The sequence below is a fragment of the Charadrius vociferus genome, unplaced genomic scaffold, assembly GCF_000708025.1.
Source record: "Charadrius vociferus isolate BGI_N301 unplaced genomic scaffold, ASM70802v2 scaffold163, whole genome shotgun sequence".
In the NCBI taxonomy this organism is placed as follows: domain Eukaryota; kingdom Metazoa; phylum Chordata; class Aves; order Charadriiformes; family Charadriidae; genus Charadrius; species Charadrius vociferus.
In genome coordinates, this window is record NW_009648332.1 from 5175196 (window position 1) to 5185399 (window position 10204).

Consider the following 10204-nt stretch of genomic DNA (forward strand, 5'->3'; position numbering starts at 1 on the left):
GACTGCACAGGACCACAGGGTGTGTCTGATTCTTCGTAGTCCAGAGGTTTTAACAAATACCGAAGTTTTCTAAATCAGCCACAAATTAAATGGGCTTAGATGAATGAGACACTCAACGAAATTCTGCCGGCTAAGCTCTAAAGGAGAGCCATTTGTGATAGTATTGGACACTCACGAATCTCTACTGCAACACGTAAAGTTCATGTATAACCTGCATAACCAGCTGCTATGAGAGGCATTTCATGTCTAGAATAAAATACTGCTGAAAATTCAAACAATAAGCTGAATTTCTGAAGAGGCCAGTACTGGCTTTCACATTTGCAGACATGATTCACCACCACCATCTCTATAAGAATTCTCAGAAATGTTTGGAGACCATTTTTAACTGGTCTGTTGAGGGGTAATTCCAGAGTTATAATCAACTGCACACTACTAGGCAAAGTGCTGGACTGTTGAACTCATGTACAATTTTCCTGTGGATTAGATCAAATTCCTGATGTAGGAAAAACTATTAGGGCCTCTGTTCTGTTTTCACTTCTGAGAGCTTAACACACATGTTACTGACTTCAACCAAGTGATTTCCAACACATACCTGTGAGAACGCAGGATCAAACCACAATGTGTTATGTTTCAAAATATTTTTTCACAATAAGTTGGTTTAGTGAACTCACTTTTCACCCCTAGAGAGCTGACTGTAATGAGATCACGCAGAGAAAGGATATGGAGTTTCACCCTAATCTCCAGGAGACAACAGGCCATATCCAAAAATCCTCTCTCAAATCAGTAGTACTCTCAGTTGTGGAGCAATACCATCTGTGGAGATAATTCGAAGGAAGGAGCGAGGTCAGAATTTCAACTGTCACATGAAGATTTGGAGTGTATGTATCAGGGATGCTGGTACGGATATGTTTGCTCCCAACTTAGGAAATTCTTCAGTCAGTGCTTTTCCTAAAGCCTCGCCGCCTGGCGTCTCGTGAATAGCTGAGCCATTTTTCTATTGCTCTTTTTTTTCTCTACTTCTATTTAGAAAATAAAAAGTTCTTTGGAATCATGTTTTCTAATAGGAACAACTTCAAAATGCATTATGAAGGTGGGACCACATTTAATATCTTGCTGCGGATAAATCTGCTGTGACTTTTCCTTTAGCAACAGAAGCAGCATGACAGGTTGATTTCAGGCACCGGCTAGATCAGATCTGAACTGTATTGCTACAAAGAAACAAGAATCATAAAAGCGACTCTCATAACATCTTGCAGCAAATTAGCGTGATCAGATCCAACGCTCCAGCTAACAAATCTGTGGGGGAAAACGTTTGTCCCTGTCCTGTCTGCATCACTCCAAGATTTAACTGGTGTATTTAATCCTTCATTTTCAACACTAACACTTTACATTCAAGAAAAAAAAAAAAGTGGTGTTTGTTAGTTCTAATTAAATTACACGCTTTATTTTTTTAATTAAATAGCCTAAAAGGAAATAAACTGGAAGAAATATTATAACAAATGATTTAGAAGTATTTCATATGTATCTAAGAAGGGAGCCAAATATAAATTGACAGCTTAGTGCAAGAGAACTTCAATCTGGGTTTTATTGCAATAACAAAAGTGCGTATTTAAAAGCCTTCACACAGAGCATCTATTCAGAAACAAGCCTGAAGACAGTCAGGGAATTAAAAAGAGGATAGTGTTTTGAATTAATCTAGAACATTTTTGCGGATTAGTTTACAAGCCCAGAATGCCTCAGGGGGCTAGGGAGAGCGCAGAGCACTGAAGTCAGAGGGATCTGTCTTTTTCCTGTTGCTGGTGATTAGTTCATATCTCTTTGACACCATGTTTACAAGCCCCTAATTGCCTCATTAATACCTCATTATTACTTAGAAAGTGAAGAAGCTTTTAGCTTTGAAGCTGCTTTGCTGCACTTGAAGGCAAATATAGGGTGAATTTTGAATGTGTTGGTACTAATTAAAGTTGAAGTCTGTTTCCTGTTGCTTGTGGGTGGGTGTTAATGGCTTCAAAGAAAAAATTAGGCTTCAATTTATATTACACTCCTCCTAACTTACACACATAGGAATAAGTGCAAGTAAGAAGCCTCTTTCTGCAAACTGGATTTACAAAGGGACACAGATCCACACGTCTCTTCTCTTTCATGCTTTCTACACGTGGACCAGACTCTGTGAAGGCTCATTCACTCCCTTTTAGAATATCTGGAGCAGACTGAAGCTGGCCAGATACAGCATGGACCTTCCCATGCTGTCATGCATGTACAGGCCACCATATTATCTTTTTGTACCAGAACGAGGAAGAGAAACTGAATAACCACCACATAAAACTGACCTGGGTCCATTTGCCTCCTGCTGTGGATGGACATTGTTTCCAGGTGACCCTGGAAAAGCTTCTTTCAAAGCAAAGCTAAAATCAGGCACAGAAATCTCATCTCATGATCTTTCGATTCAAACCATATGTATTTATCTCTATATATGCATATTAATTTAAAAGTAAGTACGCGTGTATACATACAACACAGCATACCGCTGCATTCTTCCTGAAATGTGTCTGAAGCTGTGAGATCTTTGAACGGGGATCCAATGATCCAATTTTCAAACGCCTTTGCACAACTATTTCAGTATACATACTGCAAATAAGCTAGTGACCACAATTATGGTTACTGGATTATCGTATAAATGAATAAATGAGATGTTTAGAACCTCACTTGCGTTGTAGAGATGCACTGGCTGATAATGTTTTCGAGGAATTTTCTTCCAGCCCCAGACAGAAGAGAGACAAAGCAGACATTAACCACAACAAAATCATTTCCATGGGAAATTTTTAAAAGAAATGTGCTTTCTTTCAATTAGCTTGTTTTCAGGGGTCTGGGGGATGTTATGAATGGAGAAGGGGGTGAAGGGGAAAGGAAAGGAAAAGATACCCATTTTTGGTAAAAGCATTCAGTTTCTTAAGAATTTTGGATGAGAAAAATAGTGAAAAATAGTCTTTGCTGAAAGCAAATGGAAAACCTACACAGACTGGAAGATTTGGCTACAAAAATAAAATGTTTTCCATACAAATTAAATTCCCAGAGAGGCATTTTTCACCAGCATTGTTTTTCAGTGGTGGGGGCTGGGGGTGGGCGCAGAAAAAAGCCAAGTCTCGAAGGTTGAACATTCCCCAGTGAAGTAGTCGGGATTTGGCTAACAGTCCCCAAGACTCCGGGTTTAGCTCAGTCTGCTCAGAGTCACCACTGATTAACGGGCCTTCTTGTCACGGGCCCAGGACAGCGGAGTCTTGGCTTACCATTGGCACCCGTAAGGCAGCGCTCAGAACAACTCAGCCTTTCACGTTCCTCTCATACCTTGCATCTCCTCTAAGAGTTGATAAAATTCTGACTTAATTTTATTTCGGCGTTAAAAGCAACCTAAAAATGTCGATGACGTTAAATTACAGACATGCCTGTAAAGAATACAAACATGAAACAGAAAATTTACTTAAAATTATTGGTCAGAAACCCAGTCTACAAAATTGGTAAGGAAGGAACCCCCTCCTCCTGAGTTGTATTTACAGTATCTTTGATTTATATCAAACATCTAAAAAAGTATTAAAACAAAAATAATTAAGGCAAGCCAAATCCTTTTCTTGCCAGCACGCAAAGCTTGTCCGACTGGACATATTGAGGCTATCAATCGGTGGTGTGTATTTATAACCTAGTGCTGAGACAACTTGGAACGACAAATGCAAACAGCCACAAAGAAGTCACTTTGTTCGCTTGGCACAAACAAATCCCTGAGATGAAAAGCAGCCTGGCGGTTATTTTGGGCCAAGCTTCCTCATCTGACGATCCACGACGTGGCATGGAAAGGGCAGTGTTACCAAAGGACACAAAGCACATGGAGATGCATCATTAGAGCAAACACAGAGCAGGGTGCCAGATTTTGTTATTCTTGCTTCTTCATTCCCAGAATGGATGTCACTTTCCCTCCCTTCTTCTCCCCAAAGCACATTGGTTTGGAGCTTTTTTTTTTTTTTTTTTTGAAGGACCAGGCTTGTCAGCACAGCCTGAAATGCTCTTAGAGCTATAATTTAAAACTGAATCGTGTTGATTGAAAACATGGCTAGCATCTGACTGCAGACATGTCTGAAGACTTCCACATGCATAGCCAAATGAAGACTGGTGAGGACATGGTGAGATTTACCAAAATTATTAAAGCAAGCTCTGCAGGAGGTATGATCCACAACTGTGCGCTGGTAGTAAGGAGCCTTAGAAATGCTCATCTAGAGGTCTGGTAGGTTCCCTTAACCACTGAGCCATGGAGACCTGAGCTGCCTGAGCAATACAAGGAATAAAGACACTGTGGTAGCCAGTCATTCCAATCCCAGATTGGAGGAGGAAATCTCAGTGGACTCTGGCTTGGTTTGGTATGGATGTCTCATATATCCTTCTACCAAAGCACAAGAGAAGCAACCAAGGAGAGTGGGAGGAGTAAAAGAAATCCAGCAGAGTGGTTACCCAGTGAACATGCAGCTTACTGGAAGGATAACACATTGCCTTTTGTGGCGAGCTAAGAGAAGAGCAGCAAGTTGACAACTAGCAAAAGATAATGAACAGAGGTTGCAGGAGACCAGGTACAGTGTGGTTTTAGGAACCCTGATATATGTAGCTTCAGTTCAAAGGGAGCATCTTACCATCTTCTATGGCTCCTTCAGGGGAGGATGTGGTAAGCCTTCTAGTCCTTATCTCAGTGGGCAGACACTGACACTGGGCCTCCAGTCACATTGTCCCATGCATGGATAATGGGAAGCTCGGCTGTGTGATGGTATGACGCCTTCATTCTTCTCATACCTTCGTCCCCTTAGATATGTCAGGGAGCTGAATGCATGAGAAAGTCTTAATAAAGCTTTAACCTTCTGATGACACTCAGGCTTTGAAAGGAGGGTCATAGGTGATTTGGGGTACTTTTCTCTCATTTCACTAAAAAAAAAAAGGATTTCCCACAGCTCCTTAAACAGCGGAATAGATATGCGTATATTTTTCGGTATATGGATTCAAATCCTTGGTTTCTTTGGCAAAAGGCCATATAAATTCTCATGGATTTGTTATTGCCTGCTATAAATTTACTACTCAGAAAGAATAATATTACATTTGCTTTATCGTCAGTGCCTTTAAAGAGGGTGAAAATGGATTTAAGTCTTTCATTGGGCATCTTGATGAGGGCAGAGAAGGAATACAAGAAGAAGCCAAAAGGGACACTTAAATAATTGATATAAGGCTCCATCATCTATAATTCAGTTGATAAACTTAGGTCTCCTTTGCAATGAATTACGATGCCAAGAGATTTGTTCTGTAAATTCTGTCCAGAACTTGGCAACACTACTTCTAAGACAGAAAGCAAACTCCTAGGTTTAGTTCATGTAACCCTGGGGACTTCAGCAATACTTTCCATCTGAATAAGCAGAGGGTTTCATCTTACTCATGTTGGCTCTTATGCTCTTCCTATTTTACCCAGGGGAATAGGGGCAGTAGAGACAGTTTGCCAGCACAGGTAGGAATGGGACCTCAAACTCATGTTCGGTTTATGTATTTATGGGTACATACACAGCTTCATGGAGTTAAATCCATTAAGCTAATGCCATTCCCAGGGCAGCTGTACTTATTCCATTATCCTTACTGTCTCCACAGCGACCTCATTTAGAGAGGACACTGCAGGAATCTTATCTCCCTGTATCAGCTCCAAAATGAGGTAGGCTTGGGATGAAGAGACCAGGACCTGGACTTCACCAGGGGAAGAGATCCAAGTGTGCAGGAAAGTGTGCTTGATTTTGTGTGATGGTGTAGAGTGAAATCAAGGATTCATGCTCTTTGTGTTCTGGAGCTTCTCCAAAACTTATGTTCAGACCCAGACTTGCCTCCATTTATCAGGCTTATTTAGCTTGAAGAGTCTAACCATGTGACTACAACCATATTAGTATCTGAGATATATTAAGTTTATACTACTGAACAAATTTATGACTTGAAAGCCTGATCCTTGTCATTGGAGATCCAAGATGCGGACAGATGAAGCAGTTTACCCAAAGTCAAGAAAAGGGTGGGTTACAAAGCTGAGGATTAAAGCACAACCCCTGAGTCCCAGGTGGCTGGCCACATCCCAGGGTGATCCCTTCTCCAGTGACTGAAAGATCAGTGAATTGCTCTCTAAATGCTGCCAACACGAACTCTCCAAAACACAGCAAATGGGGTTTTTCACACTTTGACTAATGAAAGCTTGGCACATGGCATGAAAAATAAAATCCTCACTGCCAGCACTACATATATATAAAATAATGTTTATTTCTACAGGGCTTGTGAATAAGCAAGACATTTTTCATCCATGAAAGGCAGTTTCTGTGCGTATGTGTAAGTTAGCAACAACAACAAAAAGTATGACTGATGATCCCAATGAACATCATCCCAGTGAGATTCAAATAGTCGTAACTTTTTGCTTCCGAAAAGAAAGTCTCTTTTTTACTTCACCCTGCAAACTTCTGGGTTTATTGTGGCTATATTTCTCTGCTCTTGACTAAAATACATACATAATCCATCCTTTTGTTTCATGTTTATAGAACAGCTGTCATCATAGGGCCAGGCATTTATAGATAGAGATTCAACAAAAGGATGTGTTCAGAAAGCACAGCTCAGATTTTACATTGACTGCGAGATCTAATTCCATATGAAAGCAAGGCTAGTTTCTGAAAAAGTGGGGAGAGCTCATTCTTCTTGCCAAATTATGACATTGTTCTTGTTCTGTTCTTTTTTCCCTGGTTTCTTGGTGCTCTCCACATGACCAATGCTAGCACCAGGAGAGACTAGCCTAACTCCTCATGCAGGCAGGCTAATAGTGATTAGACACAAATTGGGACCAACGGTACACTATAAACACACTTTCAAAACAGACGGTATTTTCTCTTTGTCTGCTGAAAATGTTTTGGAAAAAGAGCGCACTGAAAAAACTCCTGAGAATAGTAAATTCTGTGATAAACTGATATTGGGATTCTACCACGTAGATCAAAGGTGACCTGGCCACAAACCGTCTTCCAGTTCACAGCTAACATTTGATACCTGTAAGGACAGAGCTCAGCAGAGGAGCCCTTGTAGGTGTTTTAGGGACTTGCAATAGTGTGAAAGGTTTACATTTTCTCAAGTGCAAAAGGATTACTGGGGCTATTGTAAATTTTCTTCAAAGAAACAAAAGAAGAGCTTTACAGTTCTGCAATAATCAGAAGAAATGTAAGAAGAGATAGGTAAGTTGTGATGTGCTTTAGCATAGCGTAGCATCAGGTTTTATTTGATTAATTCTTCCCTACAGCTTGTAATGGATATACACAGTGTGATTTCAGGGCAGGAGTAGCTTCAAAGCACAATCTGAGTATCACAGATCCAAGCATGCACAGCTGGATCTCAAATATATAAGCCACTTTGAGTTACACAGGAGGAAGGAAAGGGGAAGATTACCATGATCTGAAATGTTAAAGCTTCTTCCTCATGATTAATCATATTTACATGTTTTACTCAAACCAACAGAAATTGTTTCCAGGGAACAGAAAGAAACAAGTAGGTCTCCACGCTGTGTGCGGGTGTACAACATAGGTATGTCCTGCTCCTCACCTGAGGCTTCCTAAACACAGGGCAAAATCACGTTTGGCGATTTGGGCAGAGAATTGGCAGTGTTTCAAGAAAATTACAGGTATTGAAAAAGCTCCCTGTCATTTTCTTCCAGTGGGAGAGGACAAGGGATACCGGGTTTCCTCATAAAGGGAGGCAGCCATATTTCTCCTGCAGCAGGTGCCCTAGAAGACTATGTACAGAGAGGGTAGCGCATACTGGCTGCAGCAGCCCCAGTAGTCCATTTAGCAGGAAACATTGCCACAGGCTGTGTTGACATCGAGAGAGAATACCATTCCCTGTGACGACCCCGCAAAAGCATTGCAGTAGTGCTGGCGTTACCTTCCAGCCTCAGGGTCTCTCAGAACCACTAGCAGTTCTGCCTAGAGCTGAGTCCTCCTCCTTACTCCAGTGATGTCCTCTCTATTTTTATAACTTCTTAGGCAATTCTGCTTTTCCCCCTTTTTAAGGGACTTAGGATGACTTGGAAGGTCTCATTTGCATACAGGTCCAGAGCAGCAAGATTACATTTTGCTCTGGACTACTATTTGTATGCAGATGACCAGAACCAAAAAGGCATCTGGTGGCCCCACAAAATGCAGCCAGGCAATATCACTCCTTTCTATACTAACTGGTAAACTGGTACAGCCTCGACCATAGTCTCGCTCAGGAAGGATCTTGGACTTGAATATAGCCTTGGAAGTGTTGCCTGGGCTTGATTTGAAACAGCAGGGAGTCTGAATGACCCTTCTCTGAAGACATGAAAGCTTCCTAGTGAAACTTGGCAGCTCAAGAGTCTAATTCCCTTCATGGGGAGATCACCTAGACCATTTCTGACTAAATTTGTAGCTCAGAAAGGTTAAATGGCTATTGTTGGAAGAACTTTCCTAGAATCCACCTGTAGGCCCAATCTTTCGCTCAAGAAAATGGGGACAGGACATGAAGGAACCACCTGAGCTATACTTGCTGATGCATGAAATCTCCACCGTGGCAAATTTTTAAGAACAGACTAGATTGGCAGGGAAAGAAGTAGCTGACTTTCAGAGGAGGTCTTTCCAAGCACAGGTGGTAGATGAGACTTCTCACACTATAGCACCATCCAGGAATCATATGGAAAAGAATAATTTGGGCACAGGACGGATGAAACAAGGTCAGTGGCTATTACTGAGTGCTAACCCCAGCCCCCACTCCTGAGATGGACAGCTGGTTGGGATAGTGGAGGTCCATCTGACCAAACTCTAGTCAGGCTCGATGAGATCCCTTCTAAACCTACTTGTCTAAGATTCATGAAACCCAACATATAGACCCATATGGCACTTCAAGATTAAGGAAGTTCAGATACTGGCCAGTTTCTATTGTTAAGCTAACAAAATACTAAGATAAATAATGGAAAATGCTTCAGCTGCTATTTATTTAGGGCAGAATTGCCATGTGACATCAGAAATATTCCATAGTGGAATTTATTAACATAAAAATGGACTTGGTGAGGCTTTGTGATCTATTAAACTTCCAGCTAACTAGACTTTTGTTTATCCAATCGACAGATGGTGTTTTTCTGAACCGGTTGTGTTGATTCACAGCACTGAAGTGGTTACTGGAAAAAAGGACCATGAGTTTAATAAGGAGCAGGCCCATACACATGCAACAAATGTAAGCCATATTCTACCATCTCCAAAAGAAAAAAAGCAGCAGTTTTTAAACCAAATTAGCAAAATATTGGCACATTTTGCACATCCATTATGCATGTTCAAAGCCCCTGGAACAGGAATGCTGTTGGTAAATCAGCTGTTTCAGACATATGTACCAAGTTACTGCATTTGCTTGGAATATTCTGCTCCAGGTTAGGAGAAAGACAGTCATGCATAGACTCCTCTCTCAGAAGTGCTGTCTTGGAGGGCTGGTTTAGCTGTTTTATAATAGACTCAATCCCACTTAAAAAACTCCTCTCAGGCTTCTCATTAATAAATGGCACTGAACACAATATGATACCAAGGTTGCAGAAACCAATGGCAATCTAGAAACCAGGAAAAGAAAACATAGTGAATGACAATAAAGAGTGGAACATTTAAAGGACTCTCGAGCAGCTGAACTCCCAGTCATTCTCCAAACATGAAAGAGGTTTGAACTGTTTATGAAATTAAGTGGAGCTTCTGGCACTGCACAATGAACCATACTGAACAGGAAGAAAGCTCTTTGCTTATTAGGCCTCAAGGAGATAATATATTGTGCTATACAGCTACAGCCTTTGCTATACATCAGGGAGATTACTCCTGTTCAGATTGATGAGTTGCTTTCAGACCTTTTTTTCACCATCTCTCTGATTTAATATGCTTTAGGAATGGAACAGTAATGTTCTGCTTAAGTTGCAGACGGGAGATGTTGAAAAGACAGGATCCACCATGCTTGTCGTGGAAGGACAGCAGAGAAGGACAGGCTTCTGCCTCCATGGGCTCAGATCCAGAATATCTTTGAGAGGATGGGAAAAAGAACTGAAAAGCATATAATGGAGCGTTAATAGTACTCCTCTATCCCATCATTTTGTGTGTGTGTATGCGTATGTGTGTATATCTCTCTATAT